This window comes from Carcharodon carcharias, chromosome 4 (assembly GCF_017639515.1).
Source record: "Carcharodon carcharias isolate sCarCar2 chromosome 4, sCarCar2.pri, whole genome shotgun sequence".
Taxonomy (NCBI): Eukaryota; Metazoa; Chordata; class Chondrichthyes; order Lamniformes; family Lamnidae; genus Carcharodon; species Carcharodon carcharias.
In genome coordinates, this window is record NC_054470.1 from 43904610 (window position 1) to 43915323 (window position 10714).

Sequence of the window (10714 nt, forward strand, 5' to 3'; positions counted from 1 at the left end):
TAAAAGGATCAAGAATGAGAGGGCACAGAGTTAAAATGATTTGCAAAAGGAGAAAGTGTGACGTGAAAAAAACTTTTTCAGACAACGAGTGGTTTGGGTTTGGATTGTACTGCCTGGAAGGGTGGTGGAGGCAGGTTCAATGGAGGCATTCAAGAGGACATTAGATGATTATTTGAATAGAAACAATGTACAGGGGTACAGGGAAAAGGCAGAGCAATGGCATTAGGTCTTAATGCTCATTTGGAGAGCCAGTGCAGACACAATGGGCCGAATGGCCTCCCTCTGCGCTGTTAAAATTCTGATTCTGTTGGATTTATATTTTGCAAATCTCAGGCATAAGGTTCATTGACTTCTCATTCAATACCATATCACTTGACCAGTGTGGCAAGTTCAGATAAACTCTCTCTTATAATTCCAATTACAACATCTCATCTTTTAAAACACATTCTCATTTTAACAACATAATTTTTCCAAACATTTTGTGACTTCTTTTCCCAAATTATTTGTGCTGGTGACTTATATTGCAGGGATTACCTGTAATCCAAAGCAGCTCCTCTCACTTTATTAAGCTTTGGAGCCAGGTGGGAAAGAAGATGGGTCATTCTCAAGATTTACCACAGACTAGACACATAGGCAATAACAGGGCAGGGAGTAAGGGAGTGGGTACTCATGTAGAAACCATGATTATGCAGAAACGTGAGTATTGACCAACAGAAATTCAAATGCGTATACATTGTGAGGAGTTGTTATCTGGGTAGGCAATATGGCTGACCTTGATACAAGGACGGCATTTCTGCTTTGATTGAAAAAGCTTCATGGGTTACATCCTCACCCTAGTGCACACCAGTGAGTGACCTGTATTGGAGTTAGCACTGTGGTAGCTGTGTGTATTGATAGTGCTGTTCAGAGTCACATTATGGTGATGATCAGATTCAACTTGTGCCAATGTCCCGATCTTGGATGTCTCCAGGTCACCTTGTGGCACGTTTGTTCGAAAAGGTGTAAGTTATACACAGCTTGTGGTAGCAGAAAAGTTGAAATAGTCTCTGTCCTTTCTCATTTATCTTTCCCAGGCCATGATATCTGAGGCAAGAGGACCATGCCCCATTGTCTGCACCCATTTGTGCCTTGAAATCTCAACAGTGCGTAAAGATGTTCTGAATTAGGACTCTGCTAATATCAGTGCCAAGCTCCTCATAGAACTGCCTCTGTAGTGGAGAACAATGTCGGAGCATAGATACTGATGAGGTTAACTTTCCCTGTTTGAGTTGAGAGGCAGTTGGAGAGAACGAGTTCTGAACCTTCATTGAGTGCAGCGAGTTCCTTACAGCGAAGCCTACAACTTGCTCATACGTTTCCTCTGAACCCTACCCCTGCCAGATGGATGGGTACTGTTTTTCTTTCAGTGATCCACTCTCAGTGAACCTGGTTTCTTGTAGGGATGCTCCGTCGATGTTCAGCCTATCAAGTTCCATGACAATCACAGCTCTCTTGTGTGCGTTATCGACCAGCTGCAAGTCGCCTGTCATTCCCATCCACGTGGTTCTGACATTCCAGCTCACCAATCGAAGAGTTGGCATCTCCTTTCTTTTCATTTGTTTTGTTTATTTGCCTGGTGCAATGGATTCTGTCCACTTGTTGAGTACTAACTCTAAGCTCCAAGCTGCCCGACTGACCAGTGGGACACAACGGTTCCTCCCACCGTCGGAGACAGCATGTAGCACCCGTTCTCTTTGCCAATAGAGTTGGGGTTATCACACCGACCTGTCGGACATACCTGGCAAGGTTACGAGAACAATATGCAAGTAGCCATACCCTCTTTGTAAACTGTCAATTGAAAACTGAAAACAAATCCATTTTCAAGGGTCCATTTCTTTGACCTAGAGGCATGCCTTGATGTGCCCCAACGGAGGCTCAGTGCCAGCCATGGGACTTGGTCTTTCTTTGATCCAGGTAAGAAAGGAGGCAGAAAGCCTGTAATGTTAGCAGGCACTGTGGGGGATCTTCCACATTGTGCTCCAGGGATCGGCAGGATTGACTGAGGCAATTGCAAAAATGTAATTGTTGATATGACCTAGCAGATACTTACCTGGCAGGGTAGAGACCTTCATCGCGTTTCTGGCAGGGAAAGAGCAATAGCTATAACCAGTCAAACTCCTTACCATGGGGTACCTAACACCATCCGAGTCATGGTGAAGGGCAGCGAGCAAGGAACAGGAATGGGTAGGACCTTCTTCACCAAGAGGATCCTATTCAAGTTGTGTGGTTTGGAGGCTGCGGAGATCTACTGCCTACAGGATTTCCCCAGCGTTGGTTTCTTTGATGTGACCTTCAAGTAAGTGGCAGCTTGTGTCAAACTCCTGCAGGTGTTTGAAGAAAAGAAAGACCTGCCAGAAATGAAGATCCTGACGGCGGAGCCGCTCTTTGCTCTACCGTTACAACGAGAACGGGTTGCGACGGTGCATCTGTACAACCCCTACGTCCCTGTCGCTGATGTACTCACCTTCCTTACCAGGTACTTCGATAAGGTTGGGAGCTGCACTGAGGTTAAAGATAATTTGGGGATCTGGACATGTAAACGCCAGGTTAAGGTAACGCTCAAGACCGACGGTAAGGGAGTCGTTTTCCACCCCCCTTCCAGATTCGCTATCGGGGGAAGCCGTGGCTACCTTGTCTACGCTGGGCAACCCAAACTTTGTCGCTCATGCGGCAAGTCTGGTCATGTGGCGGCCAATTGCAGTGCTGTCCTCTGCAAGAACTGCAAAAAGGAAGGGCACCAGACAAAAGATTGTAAACAGGCTAAGTGCTGCAACCTGTGTGGCGAGGCAAGTCACCTGTACAAGACCTGCCCTAAACGTTGCCGTACTTATGCACAGGCAGCCAAAGCCAACGAGGGGGAAGCAGAAGAAATGCCTCGTGTCACTCCAACCACCAAGGCCCCCAGGGAGAACAACGGGACAAAGGAGGACACAGAGAGAGACAAGGTGGAGGAAAATATTGAGGCAGCAGACAGCCAATCAACAGCACTGCCCCCTGAACCTCCCACTCCTCAGGAGAGCGAATCAACGGAGGAGGAGGAGGCAGCAGTGGGAAAGCAGCAGGGGGAGTGGCAGCTGGTGAAGAGAGCCAAAAGGAAGAAGGGGCTAAAAAGAAACCAAGCTACTTCCCAGACAAGAGTCAAGAGGCGTCTCCTATCCGACACGGATAACAAGAGCAGCAGCTCTTCGGACGAAGAAGGGCCAGGGCGGCGCCAACAGAAGAAGCGGCAAAACGCTAGGGAGTTGGAGGACGAGACACCCAAGCTCCAGAACATTGGAGGCAATGAGGAGACCAGTGCACCCCAACTTGGACCACAACCCGAAGAGGCCAGTGCACCATAACCCCAGGAATCTGGGAACAGTGAGGCGCTCAGCGCACCCCAGCTCCGGGAAGCCGGGAGCAGCAACACCCCAGAGGGGGAAAGGATTGGAGAAGCTTCTCCAATAGAGGACATTTCAAACCCCGCTCTCTGCACGGACCCCCAGATGCCACCCGAGCAGAACATCTCCAATGGGCGGGTTCAGGACGCCTTCCTCAGCCCATCCCAAGTGAAGCAATTTGAGCACACTATGGGCATGAAGGAGCAGACCAATGGTCTGGAACTCTCAGAGACAACAGGTTTGGTAAGCGACTAACTGCTTTAAAATGGGTGTAAAGATTGTATCCATAAATGTGCATAGCATTAAATCTACTACGCGATGTGTTGCGACCTTGGACTACCTTGCCAAGGTCAAAGCTGACCTGTTGTTTCTGCAGGAATGTGCGATTCCACACCTCAGCTCCTACAGGCAATGGTCATGATGGTGGTCCCATGGGCTATCGATCTGGTCGGGAGGAAACGACTCTCGTTCCTCCGGCCTGGGTATTCTGCTGCGGGGAGGCAGCTTCACCGTCTCCCAGGTTAAGGAGGTGGTGGGCGGGCGCCTCCTCGTAGCAGACATAATGTATAAGAATGCTCCACTCCGGTTAATTAACGTCTACGCCCCGTCACAAGGAGCTGAGCGGCTGGAGGTTTTTCAGCAGCTCCCACTGCTGCTGGCAACCTCCAGGCCGGTCATTCTGGGCGGTGACTTCAACTGCATCATCGATGCGGCTGGACGATCAGGCAGGGCTGACAGCAGATTGGATGCTACATCCAGATCCCTGATGGAAACAGTAAAGGATGCCAAGCTGCACGACGTCTTCAGCAACCCTGCAGATGGAGCGCAGCATAGATACACCTGGTCACGGCCAGACGGGTCCGTCTGTTCCAGGATAGACTTCCTGTTTGTGTCCCGCGCATTTGCAGTCAGATCCACCGACGTCAAGCCGGTGTTCTTCTCTGACCACTGCCTCCTGCTGGCTGACTGTCACTTAGAGAAGGACCAGAGGTTTGGCAGGGGGGGTATGGAAGCTAAACGTGCAACTGCTGACCCCAGAGAACATTGAGGAGCTCAAGAGGGATTACAAAGGTTGGAGAACCATGAAACCCCACTTTGAGTCACTGACACACTGGTGGGAAGTGATCAAGGGAAACATCAAGAGGTTTTTCGTCCTCAAAGGCACCCAGAAAGCTAGAAAGGAACAGAGGGAAATGTCCCGACTCCAGAAAAACATGCAGAACCTGCTCTGGCTGCGGTCGATGGGGGTCGATATCAAGGAGGAACTCCAAGAGGTGAAGAGCCAGCAAGCCTCGCTCTTTGCCTCGGAGGCCTCCAAGATCATCTTCCGTTCCAGAGTCCGCTCACGTTTCTTCTTCCAAAAGGTACACAGAGAGAGCTCTGTGATCAGCAGCCTGAAGGAAGAAGACGGCTCAGTAAAGTCATCACAGTCCAACATTTTGAGGATCAGCAAATCCTTCTATGCCGGATTATATGACGTGAAGCCCACAGACAGCACGGCCTCCCAGTCCTTCCTGTCCTCTATCACGGAGGTCTTAGACGACAGTACACGGGAGAGTCTGGACAAAGCGCTAACTCCTGACGAACTGACTGAGGCCCTTGAGCCCTTCGAGAAGAGTAAAACTCCCGGAAGCGATGGCTTGCCGGCGGAGTTGTATTCGGCTCTGTGGGACTGGATCGGCCCAGACCTGCTGGAAGTGTACGAGAGTATGCTCCTGGTCAGAATTCATGAGGAAAGGCATTATCACCCTCATCTACAAGCACAAGGGGGAAAGGGAGGAAATTAGAAATTGGCGACCCATTTCACTGTTGAATGTGGACTATAAAATTCTGTCCAAGGTCATCGCCAATTGGGTCAAATCCGCTCTGGAATTGGTGATCCACCCTGAGCAGACCTGCACTGTGCCGGGCAGGAAGATCTCTGACAGCCTCGTGCTGCTCAGGGATACGATTGCCTATGTACAGGACAGGGGTGTGGACACCTGCCTCATCAGCCTGGATCAGGAGAAGGCCTTTGACAGAATATCGCACACCTACATGATGGATGTGCTCTCCAAAATGGGGTTTGGGGAGGGAATTCGCAATTGGATCCAACTGCTCTACGCTAACATCAGTAGTGCAGTCTCAATCAATAGGTGGGAATCAGATAGCTTTTCTATTAAATCTGGAGTCAGGCAGGGCTGCCCTCTCTCGCCTGTTCTTTTCGTGTGTTGCATAGAACCCTTTGCTGAGTCCATCAGGAAGGATCGGGCATAAGAGGAGTGATGATCCCAGGTAGTGGAGGCACTCAGATCAAAGTCTCCCTGTACGTGGACGATGTCACCATCTTCTGCTCTGATCCGCTGTCAGTGCACAGACTTATCCACATCTGCGACCAGTTCGAACTGGCCTCGGGAGCCAAGGTAAATCGTGGGAAGAGCGAGGCCATGTTCTTTGGGAACTGGGCTGATGATCCTTTGTCCCCTTCACTGTCAGGGCTGATGGCCTGAAGGTGCTGGGGATATGGTTCGGAGGGACCAGGGCACACGTTAGAAACTGGAAGGAGCGAGTGTCTATGGTGAAAAGGAAACTGGGCATGTGGGAGCGACGCTCCCTCTCCATTGCGGGTAAGAACCTGGTCATCAGGTGTGAAGCACTCTCGCTGTTGCAGTACGTGGTGCAGGTCTGGCCCATTCCACACTCCTGTGTGGTGGCAATCACCCGAGCCATCTTCCGCTTTATCTGGAGGTCGAAAATGGATCGTGTCCGCAGGGACACGATGTACAAGCCTCTAGATAAAGGGGGAAAAAACGTGCCCAACATCGCCCTCATACTGATGGCCACCTTTGTGTGTGGCTGCATCAAGCGGTGCGTAGACCCTCAGTATGCAAACACCAAGTGTCACTACATGCTGAGGTTCTACCTGTCCCCGGTGTTGCGAAGGATGGGCCTGGCCACGATGCCGCGGAACGCTCCAATTAGTTGGACCGTGCCGTACCACCTGTCCCTCGTGGGAAAATTTATGCAGAGAAACACCTTCGTCCACAAGTCCATCAGGCAGTGGTCGGCATGTAACGTCTTAAAGGCCTGAGGGAAAAGGAGAGGGTGGATCCTGTGGGATGGTTCCCTGAGCAGACTTACAAAGTCATTTGGCAGAATGCCTCATCACCAGAATTTCCAACAAACACCAAGATGTAGCTTGGCTGGTGGTGAGAAAGGCCCTCCCTGTAAGATCCTTCCTACACGCCAGGAGTCTCACCCCCTCTGCACATTGCCCTCGAGGTGGCTGTGGTGGGGAAGAGACCGTTGTTCATCTCCTTGTAGATTGTGTCTTTGCGAAGAAGGTCTGGAGAGAGATGCAGTGGTTTCTGTCGAGGTTCATCCCGAACAGTTCTGTGACAGAGGACTCTGTGCTCTACGGGCTGTTCCCAGGGACACACACCGAGACAAACATCAACTGCAGCTGGAGGATCATCAACTCGGTGAAAGACGCTCTTTGGTCTGCCCGAAACCTGTTGGTTTTCCAGCGCAAACAGTTGTCCCCGATCGAGTGTTGCAGACTGGCACATTCCAAGGTCCAGGACTACGTGCTGAGGGACACAGTTAAGCTTGGGGCAGCCGCCGCAAAGGCGCAATGGGGAAGGGTCACTGCCTAAGACCTTTCTGCCACAGTGCACCGGGGGGCTGGGAACTGTAAAGAGCCCCTCATGCTGTACAGATTAAAATGAATGTCTGCCAATGATTGAAATATTCATTGTTTGTTCTGATACACCTTGTGATTCATGTTGTAAAAGTTGAACTTGATTGTATTTTTGTAATGGTGATCTGAAATGGTTCGAAATGTTTTTGAAGATTTATGAATAAAGTATATTTTTGCAAAAAAAAATATGACCTAGCAGAGAAAAGAAGTTTCAGTGTTGCAAAATATGGAACGCTTCACGAATTTGCGTGTCATCCTTGCGCAGGGGCCATGCTAATCTTCTCTGTATCGTTCCAATTTTAGTATATGTGCTGCCGAAGCGAGCACAACTAAAATAAGTATTCAGACAATATATAAAGCACGGTGAGACGTAACCCTTTACATTTGTGGTAACTTACTATTTACTTTTGCCACATACCGGTTATTGAGCAATCTGTTTGTTACTGTCGCCTTCAACATATCATGATCCTGCTTCTTGTACATTAACTTTTAGTCTTGTTAAAATAATGAAATGAACATTTCTACAGTGGAATTGTGGGTTCCGCCCATATGTAAATGAAGCTGGGCTGCCGCTGTACCAATGGGAAGCTGATTCTAACTGAAACCCACAGGTATTAATATTTCCCTGTGCTTCACCCAACGTATGTACTTAAAATTGTTAGTGTTAAAAACTTATATTTTGAAGTGAGCTTGAGGTGAGGGTCATTTAAAAATCTGGAAGAGATGTGATTAATTATAGGAGGTTACATCGTTAGATCAAAAGGGTTGGTCAGTGTACTTCTCGCCAAACTTTTCCCCATCTAATTTGTTTATTTGTTCTAGATATTGTTTGACAAAGAGAGCAATGTTAACTTCTATTTGTTTTCCCTCACATAGCCGACCGTTGGTGAGTGCCACGTGATCTGGACTGCGAATTATTCCAGTGACCATATCAAAGATGGCGACCGCCTGTATCAAGTGGCTTGTTGTACGCATGTGTAACGTTCTGCTTATTCCATCTTTAATGTAGTCAATAAAGTTCTATTTGTTTCCTTTTTGCAGCAGATTATTGGTAAGCACCACGTGATCTGAGCAGGACTTTAGTTTGATTAAATGTATTTATGGAGGTTTTTTCACATGACTTGCCCTCACTCCAGCTACTCGTCCAGTCAGCACATCCATCCTGGTACATACTGTCTTCCTACACCAACTGGAAAGCAAAAAGGTTCATTATCCAATTGGATGATGCTTGAATGTCAGCCAAACAGCCTTTTCCCCTCCATTTTCAACATTTTATATCTGGTTAAGAGAAATGTTGAAAGTAAATGACAAAAGAAACAATCTTTATTAATGCCTCTGTGATGTTTCTCCAGGGCTGCACGCAGCTGTGTCCTGGAGATTGATTTTCAATTCCTGGAGATTCCAAGCCAATTCTGAAAGATTGACAATCCTATATTAATCCGGTCACCAGCTCAAAGGTCGGCCGCACAGTGTTCCAGATATGGTCTGACCAAAGCCCCATACAATTGTAGCAAGACCATAAGAACTAGGAGCAGAAGTAGGCCATCTGGCCCATCGACTCCGCTCCACCATTCAATGAGATCATGGCTGATTTGATAATCCTCAACTCCACTTTCCTGCCTTTTCTGCATAACCCTTGATTCCCTTACTGATTAAAAATCGATTCAACTCAGCCTTGAATAAGACTTCCTTATTCCTGTACTCTTAATAACCTGTTATGGCCAACATGCCATTTGCTTTAGTAATTGCTTATTGTCCCAGCATGCTAACTTTCTGTGTTTATTGTATGAGTACACCCAAGTCTCTCTGAACAGTTTCAAGCCTTTAAAAAATATTTTGTTTTTCTGTTCTTACTACCAAAGTGGATAAACTTACACTTCCCCACATTATACTCCATCTGACACCTTCTTGTCTACTCACTTAACTTGTTCACCTCTCTTTGAAGTCTCTTTGTGTCCTTCTCAAGCTTACATTCTCATTTAGCTTTGTATCATTGTAAACTTAGACACATCTTGGTCTCTTCATCTAAATCAATAGATTGTAAATGAGTGAGGCCCCATGGCTAATCCTTGTATCACTTCACTAGCTATTGTCTACCAACTTTAAAATTGCCCATTTATCCCTATCTTTTCATCCTGTCCATTAAGCAATTCTCTATTATCCCCCACTCCAAGAGTCCTCATCTTGTGTATTAACCTTTTGTGTGGCACCTTATCAAATGCCTTTTGGAAATCCAAGTATGCTAGATCTACTGGTTCCCCTTTATCTACTCTAGCAGTTACATCCTCAAACACACTAATACATTTGTTCAACGATTCAATTTCAAGAAGACGTTGACTTTGTCTGATCCTACTATTATTATGGAAATCTTAACAGTGCACTTGGAAAATCAGAGATTCTAGCTTTTTCATGATGACTTGTTCACTGGTTGACAAGATTTGAGACTACATCAGTACTTATAAATTGCCTTACTCCATTTATTTTACATTTTTAACATTTTTTCAAGGGATGTAGGCATCACTGGCTAGGCCAGCATTTATTGCCCATCCCTATTTTCCCTCCTTCAGCCAACTTCTTGAACTACTGCAGTCCATGGAGTGTAGGTACATCCATAATGCTGTTAGGAAGGAAGTTCCACTATTTTGACCCAGTGACAGTGAAGGAACGGCAATGTAGTTCCAAGTCAGGATGCTGTGTGACTTGGAGGGGAACTTGCAGGTGGTGGTGTTCCCATTCATCAGCTGCCCTTGTCCTTCTAGGTGGTAGAGGTCACAGGTTTCGAAGGTAGTCCAAAGGAGCCTTGGTGAGTTGCTGCAGCGCATCTCATACGTGGTAGAAACTACTGCCACTGTGTGTCGGTGGTGCAGAGAGTTAATGTTGAAAGTGGTGGATGGAGTGCCAATCAAGCAGGGTGCTTTGTCCTGGATAGTGTCGAGCTTCTTGAGTATTGTTGGAGCTGCATTCATTCAGGCAAGCGGAGAGTATTCCAACCTGTTTCTAATTTGTGCCTTATAGATGGTGGACAGGCTTTAGGGAATCAGGAGGTGGGTTGCTCACTGCAGAATTCCCAGCCTCTGACCTGCTTTTGTGGCCACTGTATTTATTTGGCTGGTCCAATACAGTTTCTGTCAATGGTAACCCCAGGATGTTGATAGTGGGGGATTCAGCATTAGTAATGCCACTGAATGTCAAGGGGGATTCTCTCTTGTTGGAGGTGGTTATTGTCTGCTACTTGTGTGGCGCAAGTGTTACTTGCCACTTATCTGCCCAAGCCTGAATGTTGTCCAGGTCTTGATGCACATGGACATAGACTGCTTCAGAATTTGAGAATGGTGCTGAACATTGTGCAATCATCAGCGAACATCCCCACTTCTGACCTTATGATGGGGGGCAGGTTATTGATGAAACCACTGAAGTTGATTGGGCCTACGACTCTACCCTTAGGAACTTCTGCAGAGATGTATGGGACTAAGAAGATTGACCTCCAACAACCATAACCATCTTCCTTTGTGCTAGGTATGACTCCAATCAGTGGAGGGATTTGCCCCTGATTCCCATTGACTAGGGGTCCTTGATACCACACTCGGTCAAATGCTGCTTTGATGTCAAGGGCAAT

The 10714-nt window shown here is 47.5% G+C and overlaps 1 long non-coding RNA gene and 1 other non-coding gene across 2 annotated transcripts; one reads left to right on the forward strand and one right to left on the reverse strand.

The window, feature by feature from the left end:
- Positions 1-7318: 7318 nt before the first annotated feature.
- Positions 7319-7425, reverse strand: LOC121277574. Its single transcript, XR_005942933.1, has one exon. It is a non-coding gene; the product is annotated as a U6 spliceosomal RNA (small nuclear RNA).
- A 73-nt stretch (positions 7426-7498) lies between these two features.
- On the forward strand, positions 7499-8129 carry LOC121276891. The gene is made up of 2 exons (XR_005942747.1): positions 7499-7709; positions 7975-8129. It is a non-coding gene; the product is annotated as an uncharacterized LOC121276891 (long non-coding RNA).
- Positions 8130-10714: the final 2585 nt, after the last annotated feature.